We start from the raw sequence: 22171 nt of genomic DNA, 5'->3' as shown, positions 1-22171 counted from the left end.
ACACTTATTTATTTTCAAATGGTTCAAATGGTTCAAATGGCTCTGGGCACTATGAGACTTAACATCTGAGGTCATCAGTCCCCTAGAACTTAGGTTTGAATCCTGCCTCGGGCATGGATGTATGTGATGTCCTTAGAACTACTTAAACCTAACTAACCTGTGACCATAGAGGTCGTGTGGTTCCAGACTGAAGTGCCTAGAACCGCTCGGCCACACCAGCTGGCTATTTATTTTACTGATGAAAATGGAAGTGAAAGACATCATACACTCCTGCATGTTCTTCTGTTAAAGGAAACCACAGAAGAACAAACTGAAATTAAAAGAGGTTGCACCACACTTATGGCCATCATTATTCTTAGCCGATAAAAATCTATAGTAGGGAGGGACACAGTAAAGGGTAACTGGAGTAAGTGAATACATGTATAAAACCCTACAAATTTAGTTTTCAGTAATAGAAGTTCCATTGCTGCACATGGGTTAGAATAATAATTATAATCATTTATCTTGCGATGTGTTAATTTGTTTTCAAACTTGTAACTTTCCACGGAGTTTCCGTATACTTCTACAGATTGTTAGTTTTTCATCACTAACCATGATCATGTAACGCAGCAAGTGTGAAAGAAATCAGATATTTTAGTTGAAAATGTTTACCTTTTGTGTTGTTTTCATCAAGTGAACCGTTAATGAATGTGTTCATTACATTTGTCAGGGAATTGACCCATCTGATATAAAATGATCCTCTGGAAGTGAAATATGTTGTCAGTATTTGCTCTCCTCGAAGCTGCCACTTTCGGAACAGCTACAGTCGAGGTATTAATGAATTATTGGAAGATGCTCTAGGGTGATATACATATACCAGTAAATGCACAAGTAGGTACATACAAAAGAAATTTACTCTTCCTCTGATATGTACATAGTAACTCAGGATTAACATAGTCTTCTACAGATCAATAACTTTAAATGGTGGTTACAGAGTTATGCAGTTAGCTCAGTTTTAAATTTATGTGGGTTCAAAACTCTAACTTTCACATGTGTTGAAAGTTTATTGTGACACAACAAAAGCACTTCCCTAGAAATTGAATATGGGTGGGAAGTCTATGTGTATTGCATATTGTAACTTGTAATGATTATATATTTCATGATTTATCTGAATTTTATTGTGATGTTTGTCTCTGTTAGTTACAAGTATTGCCACTTCTCTTCAAAGGCCTTCTGCATAATGCTCCAAGTGCTAAAAAATTGTTGCTTGTTCATGCCAAAGTAAAAGGTTTGGATATTGTAGTACATATTAAAGTATTTTCAGCTAGTAAAATATTTTGAGAATATGAAAATTTTTGGTATTCCAGATTACATCTAATAGTGCCACCTAGAGTAAAATAGACAGGCTCTTGTGGTAGCACTTTCATTTCTCTGTACCTAATGAAACAACTTACTATACTTTAGGTGCACAAGAGCAAACACATTTGATAATTTAGTAATTCATAAGTACATTCTGAACATTATTTTCTCATCAATTTAATTTTTTTTTATACGACTGCACCTTGAGTTACAAAGATCATGTGATAAAGTTCGCTAGTAAGAAATGGTTATGAAATTTCTTGTCATCCAGATTAACAATACAGATCCAAATGAAAGTGTCTTATGCAGAACACAATCACAAAGCTATTACATTACTGTGAAGTTTCAGCAGCACCACTTCAGATCTCCCACACAATTACTAGTTTGCAACTATGTGAAATGAGCAAGGAAATAAAATAAAAAAAACACAAATTCTAATACGACATACTTTTATTGCCTCAGTAAAATTTTTATAACAACTTAATACATCAGAATCAAACAAATGTGGAAACAAAGTGTAAGTGACATACAAGTGGACTTCTGATAGGTCAAATTGTCAGTTGGCTTCGGTAGTTGGTTGGGTTAAAGATTAAAGGGACCAAACTACAAAGGTCATCGGTCCCTTATTTCATAAAAACACAGAGCACAGGGGAACTATCCGCCAGTCAAGCGAAGCACTAAAAGAAAAACTCCAGGGGAAGAAAAGCCCCATGGTCCATTGTAAGACAACATGGAAAACAGAGCACAGCAACAAAAACAACATAGAGAACAAAGGCAGATGGAATTAAAACTGCACAGCAGAGAACTGTGGCTGGCTGATCACGAAAATAATAGGATGAGCCAGCCACTCTGCAACACGTTAAAACCTCCAGCCTAAACGTTTAGGGCGGAGTCGAATCACAACACAAAACTAAGTAAAAGAGAGAGCTCAAAAGAGGGTGATGTTAAAAAAAAATTTAAATGGACCTATAAAAGCCGCTTGCGCGAATAAAACTTAAAACCCGATCTGCCATAGAGACATTGTCACCTAAGAGAGATGATAAAGCACCCTGGAGATTAAAAGTTCGCCTGAGGGCGGTTAAAAGAGGACAGTCCAACAATATATGGGCCACCGTCATAAGCACACCACAGCGACAATGAGGGGGGTCCTCTCGACGCAGCAGATGACCATGCGTCAGCCAAGAGTGACCAATGCGGAGCCTACAGAGAACCACAGAGTCCCTCCGAGAGGCCCGCATGGAGGAACCCCACACAGTCGTTGTCTCCTTTACACGCCGCAGCTTGTTGGGCACAGACAGGGTGCGCCATTCGTCGGCCCACATCCCAAAGACCCGACGGCGTAACACCGATCGGAGATCAGTGGCCGGGAGGCCGATCTCCAACGGCAGTTTGCGGGTGGCTTCTTTAGCTAACTTGTCGGCGTGTTCGTTGCCCGCTATCCCAACGTGTCCCGGGGTCCATATGAACACCACTGAACGGCCACGTTGTGCAAGAGCATGAACGGACTCCTGGATGGCAACAACAATGGGATGGCGTGGGTAGCACTGGTCAAGAGCCTGGAGACTACTGAGAGAGTCACTGCAAATGACAAAAGACTCGCCAGTGCTGGTACGAACACGCTCAAGGGCACGAAAAATAGCTGTTAGCTCTGCAGTGTAAACACTGCAGCCGTCCGGCAAGGAGCGTTGGTCGACATAGTCCGCATGAACATAAGCGTACCCCACACGGCCATCAACCATCGAGCCATCGGTATAGATAACCTCCGAGTCACGGGATTCGTCGAGGAGAGCAAGAAATTGGCGGCGCAAGACTGCAGGAGGAACTGAATCCTTTTGCCATTGGGAGAGGTCCAGCTGAAGCTGCGGCCGACGGATACACCAAGGTGGTGTATGTGGGCGGACCTGAAAAGCAGATGGAAGAGGCAAAGACTCGAGTTCACTAAGCAGGGACTGAACACGGATCCCAATTGCATGGCCTGATCGCGGCCGCCGGCGTGGAAGATGGACTGCCGCATCGGTGAAAAGGAGACGGTAGTTAGGGTGACGGGGAGAACAACGGACGTGGGCAGCATAGTTGGCTAAGAGTTGTTGACGCCGAATGTAGAGCGGAGGAACCCCAGCCTCAGCAAGTAGGCTATTAACAGGACTGGTGCGGAATGCTCCTGTCGCCTGTCGAACCCCACAGTGGTGAATGGGGTCCAGCAGTTGCAACGCTGAGTGCGACGCTGAGCCATACGCCACACTCCCATAATCCAGTCGGGACAGCACAAGGGCTTTGTAGAGCTGCAGCAGCGTGTTACGGTCGGCACCCCAAGTTGTGTTGCTGAGGCAGCGGAGGGCATTCAGATGCTGCCAGCACTGACGCTTGAGCTCACGAATATGTGGAAGCCAAGTAAGCCGGGCATCGAACAGCAATCCCAGAAAACGGTAAGTGTCAACAACCCTGAGCTTAGCATCCTGAAGATAAAGCTCAGGGTGGGGATGGACAGTGCGACGCCGACAAAAGTGCATAACACAAGTCTTCGCAGGAGAAAACTGAAACCCATGGGCTAGGGCCCACGCCTGTGCCTTGCGTATGGCTCCCTGCAACCGACGTTCTGCAACGCCAATGGTGGAGGAGCTGAAAAAGATGCAGAAATCGTCAGCATATAACGTGGGCGAGACAGAGGACCCTACTGCTGCTGCAAGGCCATTAATGGCCACAAGGAAAAGGGGCACGCTCAATACAGAGCCCTGTGGAACGCCGTTCTCCTGGATATGAAGGGAACTATGGGATGTGCCAATTAAAACGCGGAATGTCCGAACAGATAAAAAATTCTGAATAAAAATGGGGAGAGAGCCCCGGAGACCCCACCCGTGCAACGTGGCGAGAATATGGTGGCGCCACGTCGTGTCATATGCTCTGGAGAGGTCAAAAAAGACGGAGACGAGGTGTTGGCGCCTGGAAAAAGCAGTGCGGATTGCAGACTCAAGGAGGACCAAAGTATCGGCGGTGGAACGGCCCTGACGGAAGCCGCTCTGGCATGGAGCCAGGAGACCCCGAGACTCGAGCAGCCAACACAGCCGTCGACTCACCATGCGTTCCAGCAGCTTGCACAGAGTATTGGTTAAGCTAATAGGCCGATAACTATCCACAGTAAGCGGGTCCTTACCAGGCTTCAGCACTGGAATGATGGTACTTTCTCGCCATTGCGACGGAAAGACACCATCACCCCATAGGCGGTTGAAGATGGCAAGAACACATCGCTGACAGTCCGGGGACAGGTGTTTTAGCATCTGATTGTGGACGCCATCTGGCCCAGAGGCTGTATCGGGGCACTGTGCCAGGGCGCTCTGGAGTTCCCACAAACTAAATGGGGCGTTATACGTCTCAGGGTGGCGAGAAGCGAAAGAAAGCCGTTTGCCTTCCTCCCGGCGTTTGAGCGCGCGAAACGCAGGCGGGTAATTCCCCGACGCAGAGGCCCGGACATAGTGCTGAGCGAAATGCTCGGCGATTGCATCGGCATCGGTGGATACTGCTCCGTTGATGGTAAGCCCTGGGACACCTGTAGAGTACTGCAATCCAAAGATGCGCCGAATCTTCAGCCACACCTGGGAGGGGGAAGTACGGGAACCAATCTTGGAAACGTACCTCTCCCAACACTCCTGTTTCCGCCGTTTGATAAGCCTCCGTACCTGAGCACGGAGACGTTTGAATAAAATGAGGTTCTCCAAAGACGGGTGCCGCTTATGTCGCTGAAGAGCCCGCCGACGTTCTTTAATGGCGGCAGCGACCTCTGGAGACCACCAAGGCACCGACTTTCGCCGGGGGCACCCGAACGAACGAGGAATGGTACGTTCCGCAGCGGAAACAATCGCTGCAGTCAGTGTCTCAACCGCCACATCGATGGTACCATGGGGGAGAGAGTCAACAGTGGCAGCAGAGCAGAACGTGTCCCAGTTCGCCTTGCTAAATGCCCATCTAGGCGAGCGCGCAAAGGAGTGACGCTGTGGTAGTGAAAGGAAGATCGGAAAATGGTCACTACCACACAAGTCCTCATGGACTCTCCAGTGGACCGATGGTACAAGCCCTGGGCTGCACAACGACAGATCGATGGCCGAGAACGTGCCATGCGCCACACTGAAATGTGTGGCGGCGCCAGAGTTTAAGAGGCAGAGGTCGAGTTGGGAGATGAGATTCTCGACCTCCCTGCCTCGGCCAGTAACCTTCGTTCCACCCCACAGGGGATTGTGGGCGTTAAAATCCCCCAGGAGAAGAAAAGGCGTGGGGAGTTGGGCGACAAGCGCAGCCATTTCGGTCAGGGAGACTGTACCACCTGGAGGGAGATAGACACTGCAGACGGTTATGTCCTGGGTAGTCCTTACACGGACAGCCACAGCTTCCAATGATGTTTGAAGGGGCACAGGAGCACTATATACAGAGGTAAGGACATACACGCAGGCTCCACCTGACACACAATGGTAAGTGCTACGGTTGCAGTAATAGCCCCTGTATCCACGAAGAACAGGGGTCCGCATTGCCGGGAACCAGGTTTCTTGGAGGGCAATGCAGAAAGCAGGTGTCAGGCTTAGGAGCTGTCGTAGCTCAGGGAGATGGCTAAAATAACCGCCACAATTCCACTGGAGGATTGTACAAAGCATGTCCGGGAGGGGCATGCAGGCACTGAAAAGGCAAATTACTTGGCAGGGTCACATGCTGCCACCGACTGAGCGACGGACGTCACTACGGCCATCGTTTCTGAGGAGACGGCGAGATCCAGGTCATCAGGGGACGCAAAGAGCTCGACCTCGTCCTCAGAGGCTGAGCTGACAGGGAGCGTTGGTGCGGGAACCACTGGGTCCTTATTCTTCTTGGAGAGCTTCCTTTTCTCTCTCTTGTCTTTGGGAGGAGGGTTGTCATGCTGGGAGGGCTTTCCTGACGCATCATCAGGAACAGAGGAAGAGCGTGAAGCCCTTCGACCAGCAGCTGGTGGCTTCTTCAGCCACTGGCTAGTGTCTTGTGAGACACTGGGGAAGTCCTTGGAAGGGACGCCCCCAAGGGATCCCTTCCGAACAAGTGAGGCCGGAGGAGGCTGTTGCGTCCCCGGCTGAGCAGCCGGAGGGAGCTGTCGCTTCCCCGGCTGAGGAGCCGGAGAGGGCTGTCGCCGCTCCGGCTGAGAGGTGGGGACCAACGTCCCCGGTTGCTTGGGGCGCACTGCTCCCAAACTCGGTGTTTTGGGAGCAGTGGAAGAGAGAGCGGCCTGTCCCAGCAGTGGGGCAGACGTTACCTGATTTCTCTGTGGGCCAACAGAGAAGGGAGTCTGTGCAGGAGCTGGTGGCGGCAGTGTGACAGTAGCATAACTCCTCAACATAGGTGTGGGGTTGAGCCGTTCTAATTTCTTCTTTGCCTCTTGGTAACTTAAACGGTCCAAGGTCTTAATTTCTTGTATCTTCCGCTCTCGTTGATAGACTGCACAGTCTGGTGAGCAGGGAGAATGATGCTCCCCACAGTTAACGCAGGTGGGAGGCGGAGCACATGGAGCATTAGGATGTGGAGGTCGTCCACAATCACGACACGTGGGGCTGGAAGTGCACCTGGAGGACATGTGTCCGAATTTCCAGCACTGGAAGCATCGCATAGGGGGCGGGACATAGGGCTTGACATCGCACCGGTATATCATGACCTTGACTTTCTCAGGCAAGCAGTCGCCCTCAAAGGCCAGGATGAAAGCACCGGTAGCGACCCTATTATCCTTCGGCCCCCGAAAGACACGACGGACAAAGTGTACACCTCGTCGTGCCAGGTTCTCACGTAGCTCGTCATCAGACTGTAGCAGAAGATCTTTATGAAAAATAATCCCCTGGACCAAATTTAAGGACTTATGGGGAGTGACAGTGACGGGGATGTCACCGAGCTTCTCACAGGCGAGTAATGCCTGGGACTGCGCAGATGAAGCTGCTTGTATCAAAATGGCCCCGCTCCTCATTTTGGAAAGAGATGCCACTTCCCCAAACTTATCTTCGAGATTGTGCACGAAGAAAAGAGGCTTAGTCCCCAAAAACGAATCCCCATCAGTTCTGCTGCATACAAGGTATCGTGGCGAATACGGCTCCTGTCTGTCTGCAGCCCTACGTTCCTCCCATGGTGTGGCTAGGGAAGGGAACGACTTCGGGTTATATGTCACAGCGTTAAATTCCACCTTACCACGCTTAGAGACATTGGCGGTCAGACGACCACCAGATTGAGATTTCACCCGCTTCATTGCGGGGCATCCGCCCCGATGCCACCCACTCCGACCAGGGGCTCTCCCCACGGGCGCCACCCAGCCACAGCAAAGGCCACCTGGCAGGATGGCCGTTGCCGGGAGTCCCGATGCCCCAGAGAGACGAGCATCTACTCCTTGGCTTACGTGGGGAGGTGTCAGCTCAGGCATCGGCAGTACGATCCCTGTGTTGTCAGGGGGCTACAACCTAGAGGGTACATGACGACCCCACCACAACGGGCTGGCTACCGTGCTGGATTTTGGGTGCCATGGGTAGTCCATAGTGATCGTAGGTGCTGGTGGTGACGCACTAAGGGCGGTACTTACACAATACATCAGGTGTCTATGCCCAAAATGAGGGATGGAGGGTGCAGGTACGACGCAAAGACGATCAAGAGTGCCAAGGTCGTAGGGCACAGAGGACTGATGGTGCACCACGTAAGGTGTCCTTCCCCAAAAGGCTCGTACTTCTGTGGAATTTGGAAAAATGGAGGTCAAACCCTAATGGGGACCATCACATTAAGGCCAAAACGTTTGAGACTCCTTTTAGTCGCCTCTTACGACAGGCAGGAATACCGCGGGCCTATTCTTACCCCCGAACCCGCAGGGGGGGGCTTCGGTAGTGTGATACACACAACAGTAATGCTGACTTCAACAGTCAGAAATAATTTCGGTGTGCTAACTCTATTATAAATGATGATGATTAGTGTTTTAGGGCGCACAACAGCGAGGTTATCAGCGCCCGTTCCCAAAAGTTCAATTCAGAGCCGAATCGTGAAAGAAGTGGTATTGTTCAAATTGCAAGATTGGACACAGCACATCAAAACAGGGAGAGAAAACTAAAAATAAAATAGCAGTACAAACAGGGAAAAATAAGTAACGGTGGCTGAGTGACCACTGACAAATAATGGGTGACCAAACCACTGGACAGCACATTAAGACTTCAATCCCAATATTTTGGGAAGAAGGCCAGACAACACACAAAAACGTAAAACTCTAGTGACACTCGCCTCATTATTAGTTAAAAGAGAGGGTAGGTCCGGTGGGAAACTGAAATCTTCCCTCAAACCTGCATATAAAACACACTCAGTTAAAATATGCCGTATCGACAGCTGTGCCCCACATGTCTGACACGTTGGTGGCTCCTCACGACGTAACAGAAAACCATGAGTCAAAGGACAATGTCCTATTCTAAGCCGTGTAAGGGCGACTTCCTCAGCGCGTCGTTGTCGGAAGGAGGTGAGCCACGGTCGGACAGAATCCTTCACCGCTCGCAACTTATTATCCCTCACGTCCAGCCACTGAGCCTCCCACCAACGCATGACCTTCCGAGTCACGAAAGACATAATGGCCTGCAGGGGGACGGAACAGCGAGCAGGAGGTGGGATGGAGCAAGCCTCCTTGGCAGCCGCATCTGCAAGTTCATTTCCAGGAATCCCTACGTGCCCTGGAACCCAGCAGAAAATCACAGCCTTACCCTGCTGTTGCAAGAGCAGGAGTGCGTCCTGCACCTCTTGCACCATCCGATCTGCAGGGTACATTTGTTGAAGAGCGTGTAGAGCACTTTGGGAATCGGAGCAGATAATGAATTTCGTGCCACGATGTCGGCGCATATGCTCTAATGCGTGCAGAATGGCAAACAGTTCTGCGTAGTAAACTGAGAACTGCTCTGGGAGCCCTATCCGATGGACAGTATGGGGAAACACAGCAGAGCAGCCCATAAAATCCCCCTGTTTAGAACCATCCGTGTAAACAGGAGTAAAATCGGAATGGCGTTCTAAAATCTCAGTAAGTTTAATTTTAAAAAGGTGGTCCGGGGTACAATACTTCCTGTAAGCAGCCAGATCAAGAAGTAATCTTGGCCTTTGTAGTCGCCAGGGAGATCCCCTACTCCATCCCTGGTGGAGGACCTTAATGCCCTCCAGGTGTACCGACTCGAGACTCTCCTTTGCACGGATGCCAAACGGCTTTGTCGCTGCCGGACGGTGGCGGAAGAGACGTGCCAGTGCCGGCTGGGAAAAAGTGTCGGACGCCAATGAAAGAGGAGTGGACCTGGTCCTGTACGCGTGCCGGACCACGAGGAGAAGACGCCGAATGGACAGCGGAGGCTCTCCCGCCTCGACACACAGACTAGCAACCGGACTCGTGCGATAAGCCCCCGTTGAAAGCCTAATACCCTCATGGTGAATCACATCCAACATTTTGAGGTAGGAAGGTCTTGCAGAGCCATAAGCTTGACATCCGTATTCCAGTCGAGGTCGCACAAAGGCCTTATAAAGTTGGAGCAGACGTGCCCTGTCAGCGCCCCAGGATCTATGACTGACGCATCTAAGGACGTTTAAAGCCTTGAAACAGCGGACCTTTAGATCCTTTAAGTGTGGCAACCATGTGAGCTTCTCATCAAAAATAAGCCCGAGATATTTCACGTTTTCCATAAAGGGGAGAACAGTGTCTCCTAGTTTTAAAACAGGGAGGTTAAAAAGAGAACGGGAACGGTTAAAATCTACACAAATGGTCTTCTCCAAAGAGAATTTAAAGCCCGTGGTCTTAGACCACTTCTCCAATCGCACGAGTGTCAGCTGTAATTGGCGTGTAGCAGCTGTGACGGAGGAAGACGCACAGAAAATGGAGAAATCGTCCACAAACAAGGAGCACTGCACGGGCCGGCGCACCGTGGACGCAATACTATTGATGGCAATTGCGAAAGCTGTCACACTGAGGACACTTCCTTGAGGGACACCGTTCTCCTGCTTAAAACGGTCAGACAGGACATTCCCAACCTTATACATAAAATACCTGTCTGACAGAAAGGATCGGATGAGTGTGGGTAAACGCCCACGGAAACCCCACTCATAAAGCTGCCGCAAAATGGTATGCCTCCAGGTAGTATCGTACGCCTTCTCCAGGTCGAAGAAAACCCCGATAAGGTGTTGCTTACGGAGGAAAGCATCTTGTATTGCTGTTTCGAGTAGGATCAGGTTATCTAGGGTGGAATGATACCTCCTGAATCCACACTGGCAGCGGGTAAGTAAGGATCTAGATTCGAGAACCCACACCAGGCGCCTATTGACCATACGCTCAAATGTCTTTCCGACGCAGCTCGTGAGACTAATGCTACGGTAGCTGCTGGGTTCGGTCCGATCCTTCCCTGGTTTTAAAAGCGGAATTAAAATCGATTCTTTCCACGAACTAGGAAAGTCGCCGGTCTTCCAGATTTCATTAAAAAGTTGAAGGAGGACTTCCTTTGACCGCAGATCCAACTGCTGCAGCATGCTATACGATATCAGGTCTGGACCAGGTGCGGTATCCCGAGATATGGACAGTGCAGAGTCCAACTCCCACAAAGAGAAAGGCTGGTTGTATTCCTCAGTGTTCTGTGAACGGAAATCAAAACCAGCCCTCTCCTGTGTACCCCGATAGCGCAGAAATTCGGGGTCCTGGCTAGAATCGGCCGTAATAGTTTGAAAAGATTCTGCCAACGCCCGGGCGATGTCTCTCGGAGATGTTAGGAGACACCCCCGCTCACGTATAGCGGCTAGTGGCGGTCGAGAGTATCGCCTTGAGATCCTCCTAATGCCTTCCCATACTTTGCTTGAAGATGTGGACCTATTGATGGAGTGCAGGAACTCACGCCAAGACCTCCGTTTACTCTCCTGAACGATTTTCCTCGCCCGCGCCCGTGCTATCCGGAAAGTTGTCAGATGCGCAGCAGTGGGGCACCGACGGAATCTCCGCAAAGCCGCCCGCCTGTCTCTGATGGCGGTACGACAGTCGTCATTCCACCAAGGGACAGGCTGCCTCGCAGGTGTTCCCTTTGACTTTGGTATGGATACATCAGCGGCATGGTGCATCACAGCCGTAATGTGATCCACCCAATCCTGGACGCCTTCACACCGTTCAAAAACAGCCAACTGCCGGTAGAGCGTCCAGTTTCCCTTCCGGAACAACCATTTCGGCGGCTGTGCGACACGACCCATTTCAACTGGCAGATGGAGCCAGATAGGGTAATGGTCGCTGCCATGAAGGTCGTCGTCGACGACCCACTGAGCAATGTCCGCAAGCACAGGCGAACAAATAGAGAGGTCTATGGCAGAAGACGAACCTGAAGCGGTGCTAAAATGCGTGGCCTGACCTGTGTTCAGCAGTATGACGTCGGAAGTACTGAGCAACTGCTCAATCATCTGGCCTCTGGGGCAGGTTTTGTTGGAACCCCATAATGCATTATGAGCATTAAAGTCTCCTAAAAGGAGAAAGGGACGGGGTAGCTGAGCAATGAGCCGTGCGAGGGCTTCACTGTCAATGAGCTCAGCGGGTGGTAAATAGACGGAGCACACTGTAACATGAACCTGGGCCAGGATCCGAGCTGCAACCGCTTGTAGCGTCGTGGTTAAGGGCACAGGTGAGGAGTGGAATGTGTCCTTAATGAACACTGCCACCCCACCCTGAGCCCTATTACCAGTCAGGTCGTCTTGCCTGTACATGCGATATCCCGTAAGCACAGGCGTGTCAGTCTCTTTAAAATGGGTCTCTTGCAAAGAGATGCAAATGGGGTTTGCCTGTACTAACAGCCGCAATTCTGCAAGGCGAGGTCTGACTCCATTCAGATTCCACTGAAGTATGGGAGCCATATCAACGTTTCGGTTTAGATTTCCCCCTGTCTTTGTGCCGCGCTGGTGAGGCACTTGTAGAGCGAGTGGCAGCAGAGGGGCTGCCAGGTTCTGGGGAAGAGGTATCAAAATCCATGACGATGTCCTCCTCATCAGTCAGGGATGCCATGACGACATCCGATGGTGCCTTTGGCAGGCGTGACGTCAAACGCCGTGCCCCTTTCCCTGGTCCCGTTTTCTTTGTGGAAGCTGGGGATGCGGGAAGTGGAGAGGCACTCTGTTTCTGGAGGGCCTTCGAAGGTTTCACTGGAGCTGTCTCTGCAATAGCGGTGGGTGCAGGCGGAGCAGCCTGAATAGCGATATCGTTAGTGGGAGTGCTCTGGCAGGTACAAACACAGGTACAGGTATTGGAGGAGGATACTGCGACGCTGGACATGGTCTGCGTCGAAGCGTCGACTCGCGACGCACGGTTGTGCACCAAGGAGGCATAGGACGTGGCGAAGACAGTGGGTTTTGTAGCCCTGTACTCTTTTTTGGCTTCCACATAAGGTAGCCTCTTTGTCACCTTGATCTCCTGAATTTTTCGTTCTTCCGCAAAGACGGGGCAGTCTCTGCTCCAGACGGGATGGCTCCCAGAGCAGTTTATACACAGCGCTGGAGATGTGCAGTTGGTCCCAGCTTCATGAGCTGCCTTGCCACAGATACCGCAGGTTGGTTCACCCCCACAACTCATTGTCGTATGGCCAAATCGCTGACATTTGAAACAGCGCATAGGGTTAGGTATATAAGGCCGAACCCTAAGTCTGAGGAAACCAGCCAGAACGTATTCAGGTAAGACAGGCGAATTGAAAGTCACAATGAAAGTGGCAGATTTCTCCGTGACGCCATTATTTCTACGTGTCCTTTGTTCCACGTCTACAATCCCCTGTGTTGCCCATTCTTGCTTCAGCTCGTCGACATCGATATCCATTAAATCACGGCAGGTGACAACGCCTTTACTGGAGTTGAGGGAATTGTGCAACTCGACAGTGATATCATACTCGCCTAACTTGGGTGACTTCCGAAGCAGCTCCACTTGCGATGCCCTAGTAGTCTCAACTAACAGGGTACCATTCCTCTGGCGTTTGATAGATTTCAGTGTACCTGCGAGTCCTTCTAAACCTTTATGTATGTAGAAAGGAGACACTTTTTCAAATGAGCCCTCCTTCCTCTTAATCACGATGAAAACATTGTCATTTACGACTCCATGAGCCCTGTTACTCTTTTCCATATGCATATCTGGAGGACTAGCCTCCCTCATGCGCTTGACTGATTGCGAAGTTGGTGAAGGGAAATACGTGGTTGCCATGTGCGTCCCACGAGCAGCTAGGGAACGAAACGTCAGCCCAGACAGAGCCCCGCATGCCTGGGTAAGCCTTATACAACTGAGGTGCGGCAGGTTCCCCAGAGGTTGCCCGCTATCGACTGTTCCACCTCAACAGCCATGCATCTCATCAGCGCGCAGCACACCTTGAGATTGAGGGGTTTTTTATAGAGGTTTATTCCATCCTCACGATCCGGGCGGTCAAGCCAAGATCCCCATTCCCTGAGACACACAACGTTCCACCGCCGCGCCGCACGGTGGTCGCTGAAGCATGCTCAGAGGTTACGGTGACAGGGGACGGGCGGCGCTTACCAGTCCCCAGCTCAGGAACCCCGGGGTCGCCAAGCCCGTACCCAGCACATAAATGCTGAGTCCCCTGAGGGGCTATTATAAATGATTAAAAGATTTTTCAGTGCTTACTACAATGAAACAACTCTGAACATTTCCAAAGGGACAGAAGCATGTGTCCCAGCTTCACCCAAAATAATAATCTTTCTTGAGTGTTTTGAAATAACTCAGAACTCCAATTAAATTATGATTACTGTTGATTGTGGGACCCAAACATCATTACTGGCTCACTTCCCATTTTCCAAAAATACTGAGAGACTTCAGCAATGAAGACAATACTCATGAGTAAAATTATTACAGACAAATAACTCCCAAAGGTCATTTAAAAGGGAAAAAAAGTAACAGACACAAATACAAATAAATTAGTGTATACATTGGTTGGTTGGTTGGTTGGTTTGGGGGATTAAAGGGACCAGACTGCCATGGTCATCGGTCCCTTTTTCCAAAGACATAGAACACCCACAGAGAACAAAAACGAGGAACAGAAGAGATCACAGACGATACAGAACAGGAGAGACTGAGACAAAGACAAGACAAAACGAAACGAAACGAACGAAAACCACATAGAGATAAACGGTGGTTGGCCGACCATACAAATAAAAAAGGAAAAGCCAACCACTTAGAAACACATTAAAAAATCAGTGTAAAATCATAGGCCAAAGGCCAGAGTCGACACAAAACAAAAATAAAACAGAAACACTCAGATTAAATGATAAAATCCCCCTGCCCGAATAAAACGTAAAACTAAGTCACCCATAGTGGAGTCGTCTGTTAAAAGGGCAGGGAGCGTATCAGGCAGCGCAAATGTCTGCCTGACCACAGCTAAAAGGGGGCAGGCCAACAGAATGTGGGCCACTGTCAAAGCCGCCCCGCAGCGACATACAGGAGGGTCCTCCCGGCGCAGTAAATAACTGTGTGTCAGCCGGGAGTGGCCAATGCGGAGCCGGCAAAGAACTACCGATTCCCTGCGAGTGGCTCGCAGGGATGACCGCCACACAGCCGTCGTCTCCTTGACAGCACGGAGTTTATTGGACAATGGCAGTTCGCGCCATTCCTCGTCCCATAGCGCCAAGATTTTGCGGCGGAAGACTGCCCGCAAATCAGTCTCTGGGAGGCCAAGGTCCAGAGATGGCTTGCTGGTGGCCTCTTTCGCCAGGCGGTCAACATGTTCGTTACCCGGGATACCGACATGACCGGGGGTCCACACAAAGACCACAGAGCGGCCGCAACAGGCAAGAGTATGCAGAGACTCGTGGAGAGCCATCACCAGACGAGAACGAGGGAAACACTGGTCGAGAGCTCGTAAACCGCTCAGGGAATCGCTACAGATAACGAAGGACTCACCTGAGCAGGAGCGGATATACTCTAGGGCACGAAAGATGGCGACCAATTCAGCAGTGTAAACGCTGCAGCCAACCTGCAAGGAACGTTGTTCGGAACGGTCCCCTAGAGTGAGCGCATACCCGACACGACCAGCAACCATCGAACCGTCAGTGTAGACAACACCAGAGCCCTGATACGTGGCCAGGATAGAATAAAAGCGGCGGCGGAAGGCCTCTGGAGGGACTGAGTCCTTCGGGCCCTGTGCCAGGTCCAGCCGAAGGCAAGGGCGACGAACACACCATGGGGGTGTATGCAAAGTAGCCCGGAAAGTAGGTGGAACAGTGAAAACCTGAAGCCCAGAGAGAAGCTCCTTGACGCGGACCGCTATTGTACAACCAGACCGGGGCCGACCATCTGGCAGATGGACGACCGATCGCGGGAACAGGAGACGATAATTTGGATGCCCGGGCGAGCTGAGAACATGGGCAGCATAAGCGGCCAGCAAACGTTGGCGTCGGAACCGCAGGGGAGGGACACCTGCCTCCACGAGTAAGCTGTCCACAGGGCTGGTGCGGAAAGCACCAGTGGCAAGGCGTATCCCGCTGTGGAGAATTGGGTCCAGCACCCGCAACGCAGACGGGGAGGCTGAGCCATATGCCAGGCACCCATAATCCAGACGGGACTGAATTAACGCCTGGTAGAGCCGTAGCAGGGTAGAGCGGTCGGCTCCCCAGCGGGTGTGGCTCAAACACCGGAGTGCATTGAGATGCCGCCAACACGTCTGTTTGAGCTGCCGGATATGAGGCAGCCAAGTCAACCGGGCATCGAAAACCACCCCCAAAAACCTGTGGGTCTCCACCACAGCAAGGAGTTCGTCGGCAAGATAAAGCCGCGGCTCAGGATGGACTGTTCGGCGCCGGCAGAAATGCATAACGCAGGTCTTGGCTGCCGAAAACTGAAAGCCATGCGCTACAGCCCAAGACTGCGCCTTACGGATAGCGCCCTGTAGCTGACGTTCAACAGCTGCAATGCCAGTAGAGCTGTAATAAAGGCAGAAGTCGTCAGCATACAGGGAAGCGGAGACAGAATTTCCCACGGCCGCAGCAAGCCCGTTAATGGCTATTAAAAACAGACAGACACTTAAAACAGAGCCCTGTGGCACACCGTTCTCCTGGACGTGGGAGGAACTATACGAGGCCGCGACTTGCACGCGGAAGGTACGACACAACAGAAAATTGCGGATAAAAATCGGCAGAGGACCCCGAAGACCCCATCCATGAAGCGTAGAAAGAATGTGATGACGCCATGTCGTATCGTACGCCTTCCGCATGTCGAAAAAGACAGCGACCAGGTGCTGACGGCGGGCAAAGGCAGTACGGATGGCAGTCTCCAGGCTCACCAGATTGTCGGTGGCGGAGCGGCCTTTACGGAACCCACCCTGAGACGGAGCCAGAAGGCCCCGAGACTCCAGTACCCAATGCAAGCGCCGGCTCACCATCCGTTCGAGAAGCTTGCACATAACGTTGGTGAGGCGAATGGGACGGTAGCTGTCCACCTCCAGAGGGGTCTTTCCAGGTTTCAAAACGGGGATGACAATGCCTTCCCGCCATTGCGACGGAAACTCCCCCTCGACCCAAAGACGGTTGTAAAGATCGAGAAGGCGCCGCTGGCAGTCCACTGAAAGATGTTTCAGCATTTGACAGTGGATGCCATCTGGCCCAGGAGCGGTATCAGGGCAAGCAGCGAGGGCACTGCGAAATTCCCACTCACTGAATGGAGCATTGTAAGATTCTGGGTGGTTGGTGCGAAACGAAAGGCTCCGACGTTCCATCCGCTCTTTAATGGAGCGGAAGGCCTGGGGGTAATTCGCAGAAGCGGAACTCAAAGCAAAATGCTCTGCTAAGCGATTTGCAATGACGTCGGAGTCAGTACAAACTGCTCCATTCAGTGAGAGCGCAGGGACGCTGACAGGTGGCCGATAGCCGTAGACGCGTCGAATCTTGGCCCAGACCTGCGATGGAGAGACATGGAGGCCAATTGTGGACACATACCGCTCCCAGCACTCCTTCTTGCCTTGGCGGATAAGGAGGCGGGCCCGCGCACGCAGCCGTTTGAAGGCGATAAGGTGGTCGAGGGAGGGGTGTCGCTTGTGACGCTGGAGCGCCCGCCGGCGATCTTTAATCGCTTCAGCGATCTCAGGCGACCACCAAGGCACAGCCTTCCGCCGAGGGGACCCACAGGAATGGGGAATGGCAGATTCGGCGGCAGTAACGATGCCGGTGGTGACCGATTGAACCACCGCATCAATGTCATCGGTAGAGAGAGGCTCAAAAGCGGCAGTGGAGGAGAACAAGTCCCAGTCAGCCTTATTCATAGCCCATCTGCTAGGGCGCCCAGAAGAGTGGCGCTGTGGTAGTGACAAAAAGATCGGAAAATGGTCACTACCACACAGGTCGTCATGCACACTCCATTGGACAGACGGTAAGAGGCTATGGCTACAGATGGAAAGGTCAATGGCGGAGTAGGTGCCATGCGCCACACTGAAGTGTGTGAAGGCACCATCATTTAACAGCGAGAGATCGAGCTGCGACAATAAATGCTCAACGATGGCGCCTCGACCTGTTGCCACTGACCCACCCCATAGAGGGTTATGAGCGTTGAAGTCGCCCAATAGCAAGAAAGGTGGCGGCAATTGGGCGACCAGTGCAGCCAGGACATGCTGCGAGACACCACCATCCGGTGGAATGTAAAGACTGCAGACGGTAACAGCCTGTGGCGTCCACACGCGTACAGCGACAGCCTCTAGAGGCGTCTGGAGAGGGACAGACTCGCTGTGCAGAGTGTGAAGGACATAGATGCAGACGCCACCAGACACCCTTTCATAAGCTGCTCGGTTCTTATAATAACCCCGATAGCCACGGAGGGTGGGGGTTCGCATTGCTGGAAACCAAGTTTCCTGGAGAGCAATGCAGAAGAAAGGGTGAAGGCTGATAAGGTGGCGGAGCTCAGCTAGATGGTGGAAGAAACCGCTGCAGTTCCACTGGAGGATGGTGTTGTCCATGGCTGGGAAAGGCGTGACGGGACTGGGAAGGCAGATTACGCCACTGGGGCACCTGCTGCCTCCGATGGAGCAACCGTGCAAATGCCATCCATTGCGTCCGTGGGACCGGCAAGAGCGAGGTCCTCAGCGGACGCCAGAATCTCCACCTCGTCCTCAGAGGCAGAGCTTGTAGGGAGCGGCGGGATCGGTGCCACCGCATTACCGTTGGTCTTGGGGACTTTCTTCCTTTTCTGCTTATCACGCTGTGCCTTCGGCCCTTCAGGCTGCATGGGCTTCACTGGGTCAGTCTCTGGGACAGACGACGACCGCGAGGCCCGACGACCAGGGGCTGGCGGTTGTTTCAACCACTTGCGGGCGTCCGCCTTGCCACTGGTCGGAACTTGCGAAGGGAGGTCCCCAAGGGATCCCTTCCTGGCGAGAGCAGCCGAAGAAGTCTTACGCTTCTCCGGCTGGGAAGGGGGAGCTGATGTCCCCGAAGGTTGGGAGGGTGTTGCTCCTGAAGAAGAGGGAGCAGGAGCAACAGGGTGTGAAGTGCCCCCCACAAGCAAGGGGGCCGGTGGATGCTGACCGATCTTAGGGCCGATTCGTGATGACGGGAGAACCGTCGTTGCAGCAGCAGCGTAGGTCGACGGCATTGCCACAGGATGGAGCCTCTCATATTTCCGTCTAGCCTCGGGGTAGGTCAGCCGGTCCAAGGTCTTATATTCCATTATCTTCCGTTCTTTCTGCAATATCCTACAGTCCGGCGAGCAGGGGGAATGGTGTTCTCCGCAGTTAACACAGATAGGAGGCGGGGCACATGGAGTATCGGGATGCGAAGGACGTCCGCAATCCCGACACATCATGCTGGAAGTACAGCGAGATGACATGTGCCCGAACTTCCAGCATTTAAAACACCGCATCGGAGGAGGGATATATGGTTTCACATCACAACGATAAACCATCACCTTAACCTTTTCGGGTAAGACATCACCCTCAAAGGCCAAGATGAAGGCACCGGTGGCGACCTGATTATCCCTCGGACCCCGATGGACGCGCCGGACGAAGTGAACACCTCGTCGTTCGAGGTTGGCGCGTAATTCATCGTCGGACTGCAGAAGAAGATCCCGGTGGAATATAATACCCTGGACCATGTTCAGACTCTTATGCGGCGTGATGCTAACGGAAACATCCCCCAACTTGTCACAATTGAGCAACCTCCGTGACTGGGCAGAGGATGCCGTTTTTATCAACACCGATCCAGACCGCATCTTGGACAAGCCCTCCACCTCCCCGAACTTGTCCTCTAAATGCTCTACAAAGAACTGCGGCTTCACGGATAGAAAAGATTCCCCATCAGCTCTGGTACAGACAAGATATCTGGGCGAATACGTCTCAGTGTCACGCAATGCCTGTCGTTCCTCCCATGGTGTGGCGAGGGAGGGGAACGATTTGGGGTCATAAACGTTACCTTTAAAATGGGCTCTCGAACGCTTAGAGACTGCTGACGGCTGGCCGCCAGCGACAGATGATGTACCACGCTTCATTGCGGGTCATCCGCCCTGATGCCACCTACTCCGACCAAGGGCCCTCCCCACGGGCGCCACCCAGCCACAGCAAAGACCACCTGGCAGGATGGCCATTGCCGGGAGTCCTGATGCCCCAGGGAGATGGGCATCTACTCCTTGGCATACGTGGGGAGTGAACGGCGCAGGCATCAGTAGAGCGATCCCTGTGTTGTCAGGGGGCTACAACCAAGAGGGTACATGGCGACCCCACCACAACAGACTGGCTACCGTGCTGGATCTTAGGTGCAAAAATGGCCAAGGTCGTCGTCACAGTTAAAAGAAACACTGCAGAGTGCAGCGTGGTAATCGCCCAAGAGATCGAAAACGAGCGGGACACCATTGCAACGACGAGGAAGACGGCTATAGGTCGAAATGCACGAAGGATACAGTGCACCATGTAAGGTGCCCTTCCCCAATTGGCTCGCTCTTCGGAATAATTTAGAGAGATGGAGGTCAAACCCGAGAGGGGACCATCACATAAGGCCGAAACGTTTGAGACTCCTTTTAGTCGCCTCTTACGACAGGCAGGAATACCGCGGGCCTATTCTAACCCCCGAACCCGCAGGGGGGAGTGTATACATTAAATAATACCGTCCAGTGTGCCAAGCTCACAGTGAGATCATACATGATACATCTATTTACAAAAGAATAAATATGCTAACACGTCACCCACAGATTCTATGTGAAGTGGTTTTCATGGATGTGAAGTAAATAAAGTAGTCTTAAACATATCTTCATTTAAGAAGTAATAATAAAATTTAAATACAATGTGTAAATCCACAATACACTAGTGTACAAAAAATTCTTAACCTTTTGTAGCCACGCACCATCAAACCGAAAATTGGTTTACCACACATATTTACACAGAACGTATTACTCATTCGAACATGCAGAGGTAAAATTTTCCATAAAATTTATGTTATTTGGTACACTTGGTACATCAGTTAGATCTACAAACAAATTTGTGAATGGAGTAGAGGAAGTTGGCCACCAGTTAACTATTTAATCTTCTCTTAAATTGAATGTATTACTAGTTACATATTTTGAAGAGACAAGTTATTTATATGGTGTATTCTTGAACAATGAACACCTTCTACACCAAAGTAACTACATTTACATCTTTACTGTAGATTAGTCTTATTTCTAGTATTGAACCATGAACTAAGCAGTTGATTTAAAGAGATATTGTACATTGTGGCTGTTCTTACCACTTGTATCTGTATGTTGTAATAGTGTTTTAAAATGACAGCTTTTAAATGTGAAATTTGCAGAAACGAGTACAGTTACTGCAAGACTCTGAAAGGCATATATCCACAGTCCACCTACAGAAACTGAGCGAAATGATGCCTTCTGTTACAAGTAATGAATGTTAGTGTACCTGCCACTGCTATTTATGCGACAAGGATTTTACTTGTAAAGGCAGTTTAAAATGCCATCAACAAAATATTCTTGATGAACTACAACAGAAAAGGTTCGAGCGTACGATGTGTGCATTCGAAACCAATTCTAAAAAGTGCTGGATGGATCTTTCCAGTCTGCACAAGCATTATGTGTGAAACCAGAAGCCTAGAATTCTCCAGTGAAGAAGAATTTTTAAAATGGAATGTGCAACACATTTCAAATTTGTTAAAAGCTTTGGCACTAGTTATTATATTTGCCATTTCTCAGGTCAGTTTATCTCCAAAGGTGATGGGCGCAGCCATCTAAAATTGACAGGAGCAACAAAATCAATGGAAATTGCCTGAAGAGATTTAAGTCTAATGCAAGGAAGGAAACTGCCATGTTAATTTTCTGTCCACTCATGTTGGTCACCATCTGAACCTAAGTCATCTGAATTTGACAGAAAAAGAACAGATGAAGATAGCTGAAGACATTGCTGCAGGAATCCCGTTTCCTGCTGTCCATAAAATTCAAGAAACAGTGCAGAATGCAAATTTTGAGAATTTCGGGAGAGTGCATCTTACATTGATGCAGGATTTGCATAACATTGACTGACTTTGTAGCTGCATAAAACCTGTCTTCAAACAACCAAATGATGTGATCAGCAGTGACAGTTGGGAGCAAGTGCAGCAAAATGAAAATCCAGCCTCAAGAAACAATTAATGATCTACACCCTCAAATGAGAAGTGAAGACTTTGTGTTAATTATAATGAACAATATAATGAAATATTAGCTAAATATGGAAGTGATTGTATTTGTGTTGATGGAACTCATGGCCTAAATGGCTATGATTTTCAAGTTACCACAGTACTTGTACCAGATGATATGAGGCATGGATTTCCATGTGCTTTCCTCATATCTAACAGGAATGACTCAGATGTTTGAGTATATTTTTCAGTTGTG

This window comes from Schistocerca piceifrons, chromosome 8 (genome assembly GCF_021461385.2).
Source record: "Schistocerca piceifrons isolate TAMUIC-IGC-003096 chromosome 8, iqSchPice1.1, whole genome shotgun sequence".
Classification (NCBI taxonomy): Eukaryota; Metazoa; Arthropoda; class Insecta; order Orthoptera; family Acrididae; genus Schistocerca; species Schistocerca piceifrons.
This window is presented reverse-complemented; position numbering follows the sequence as displayed.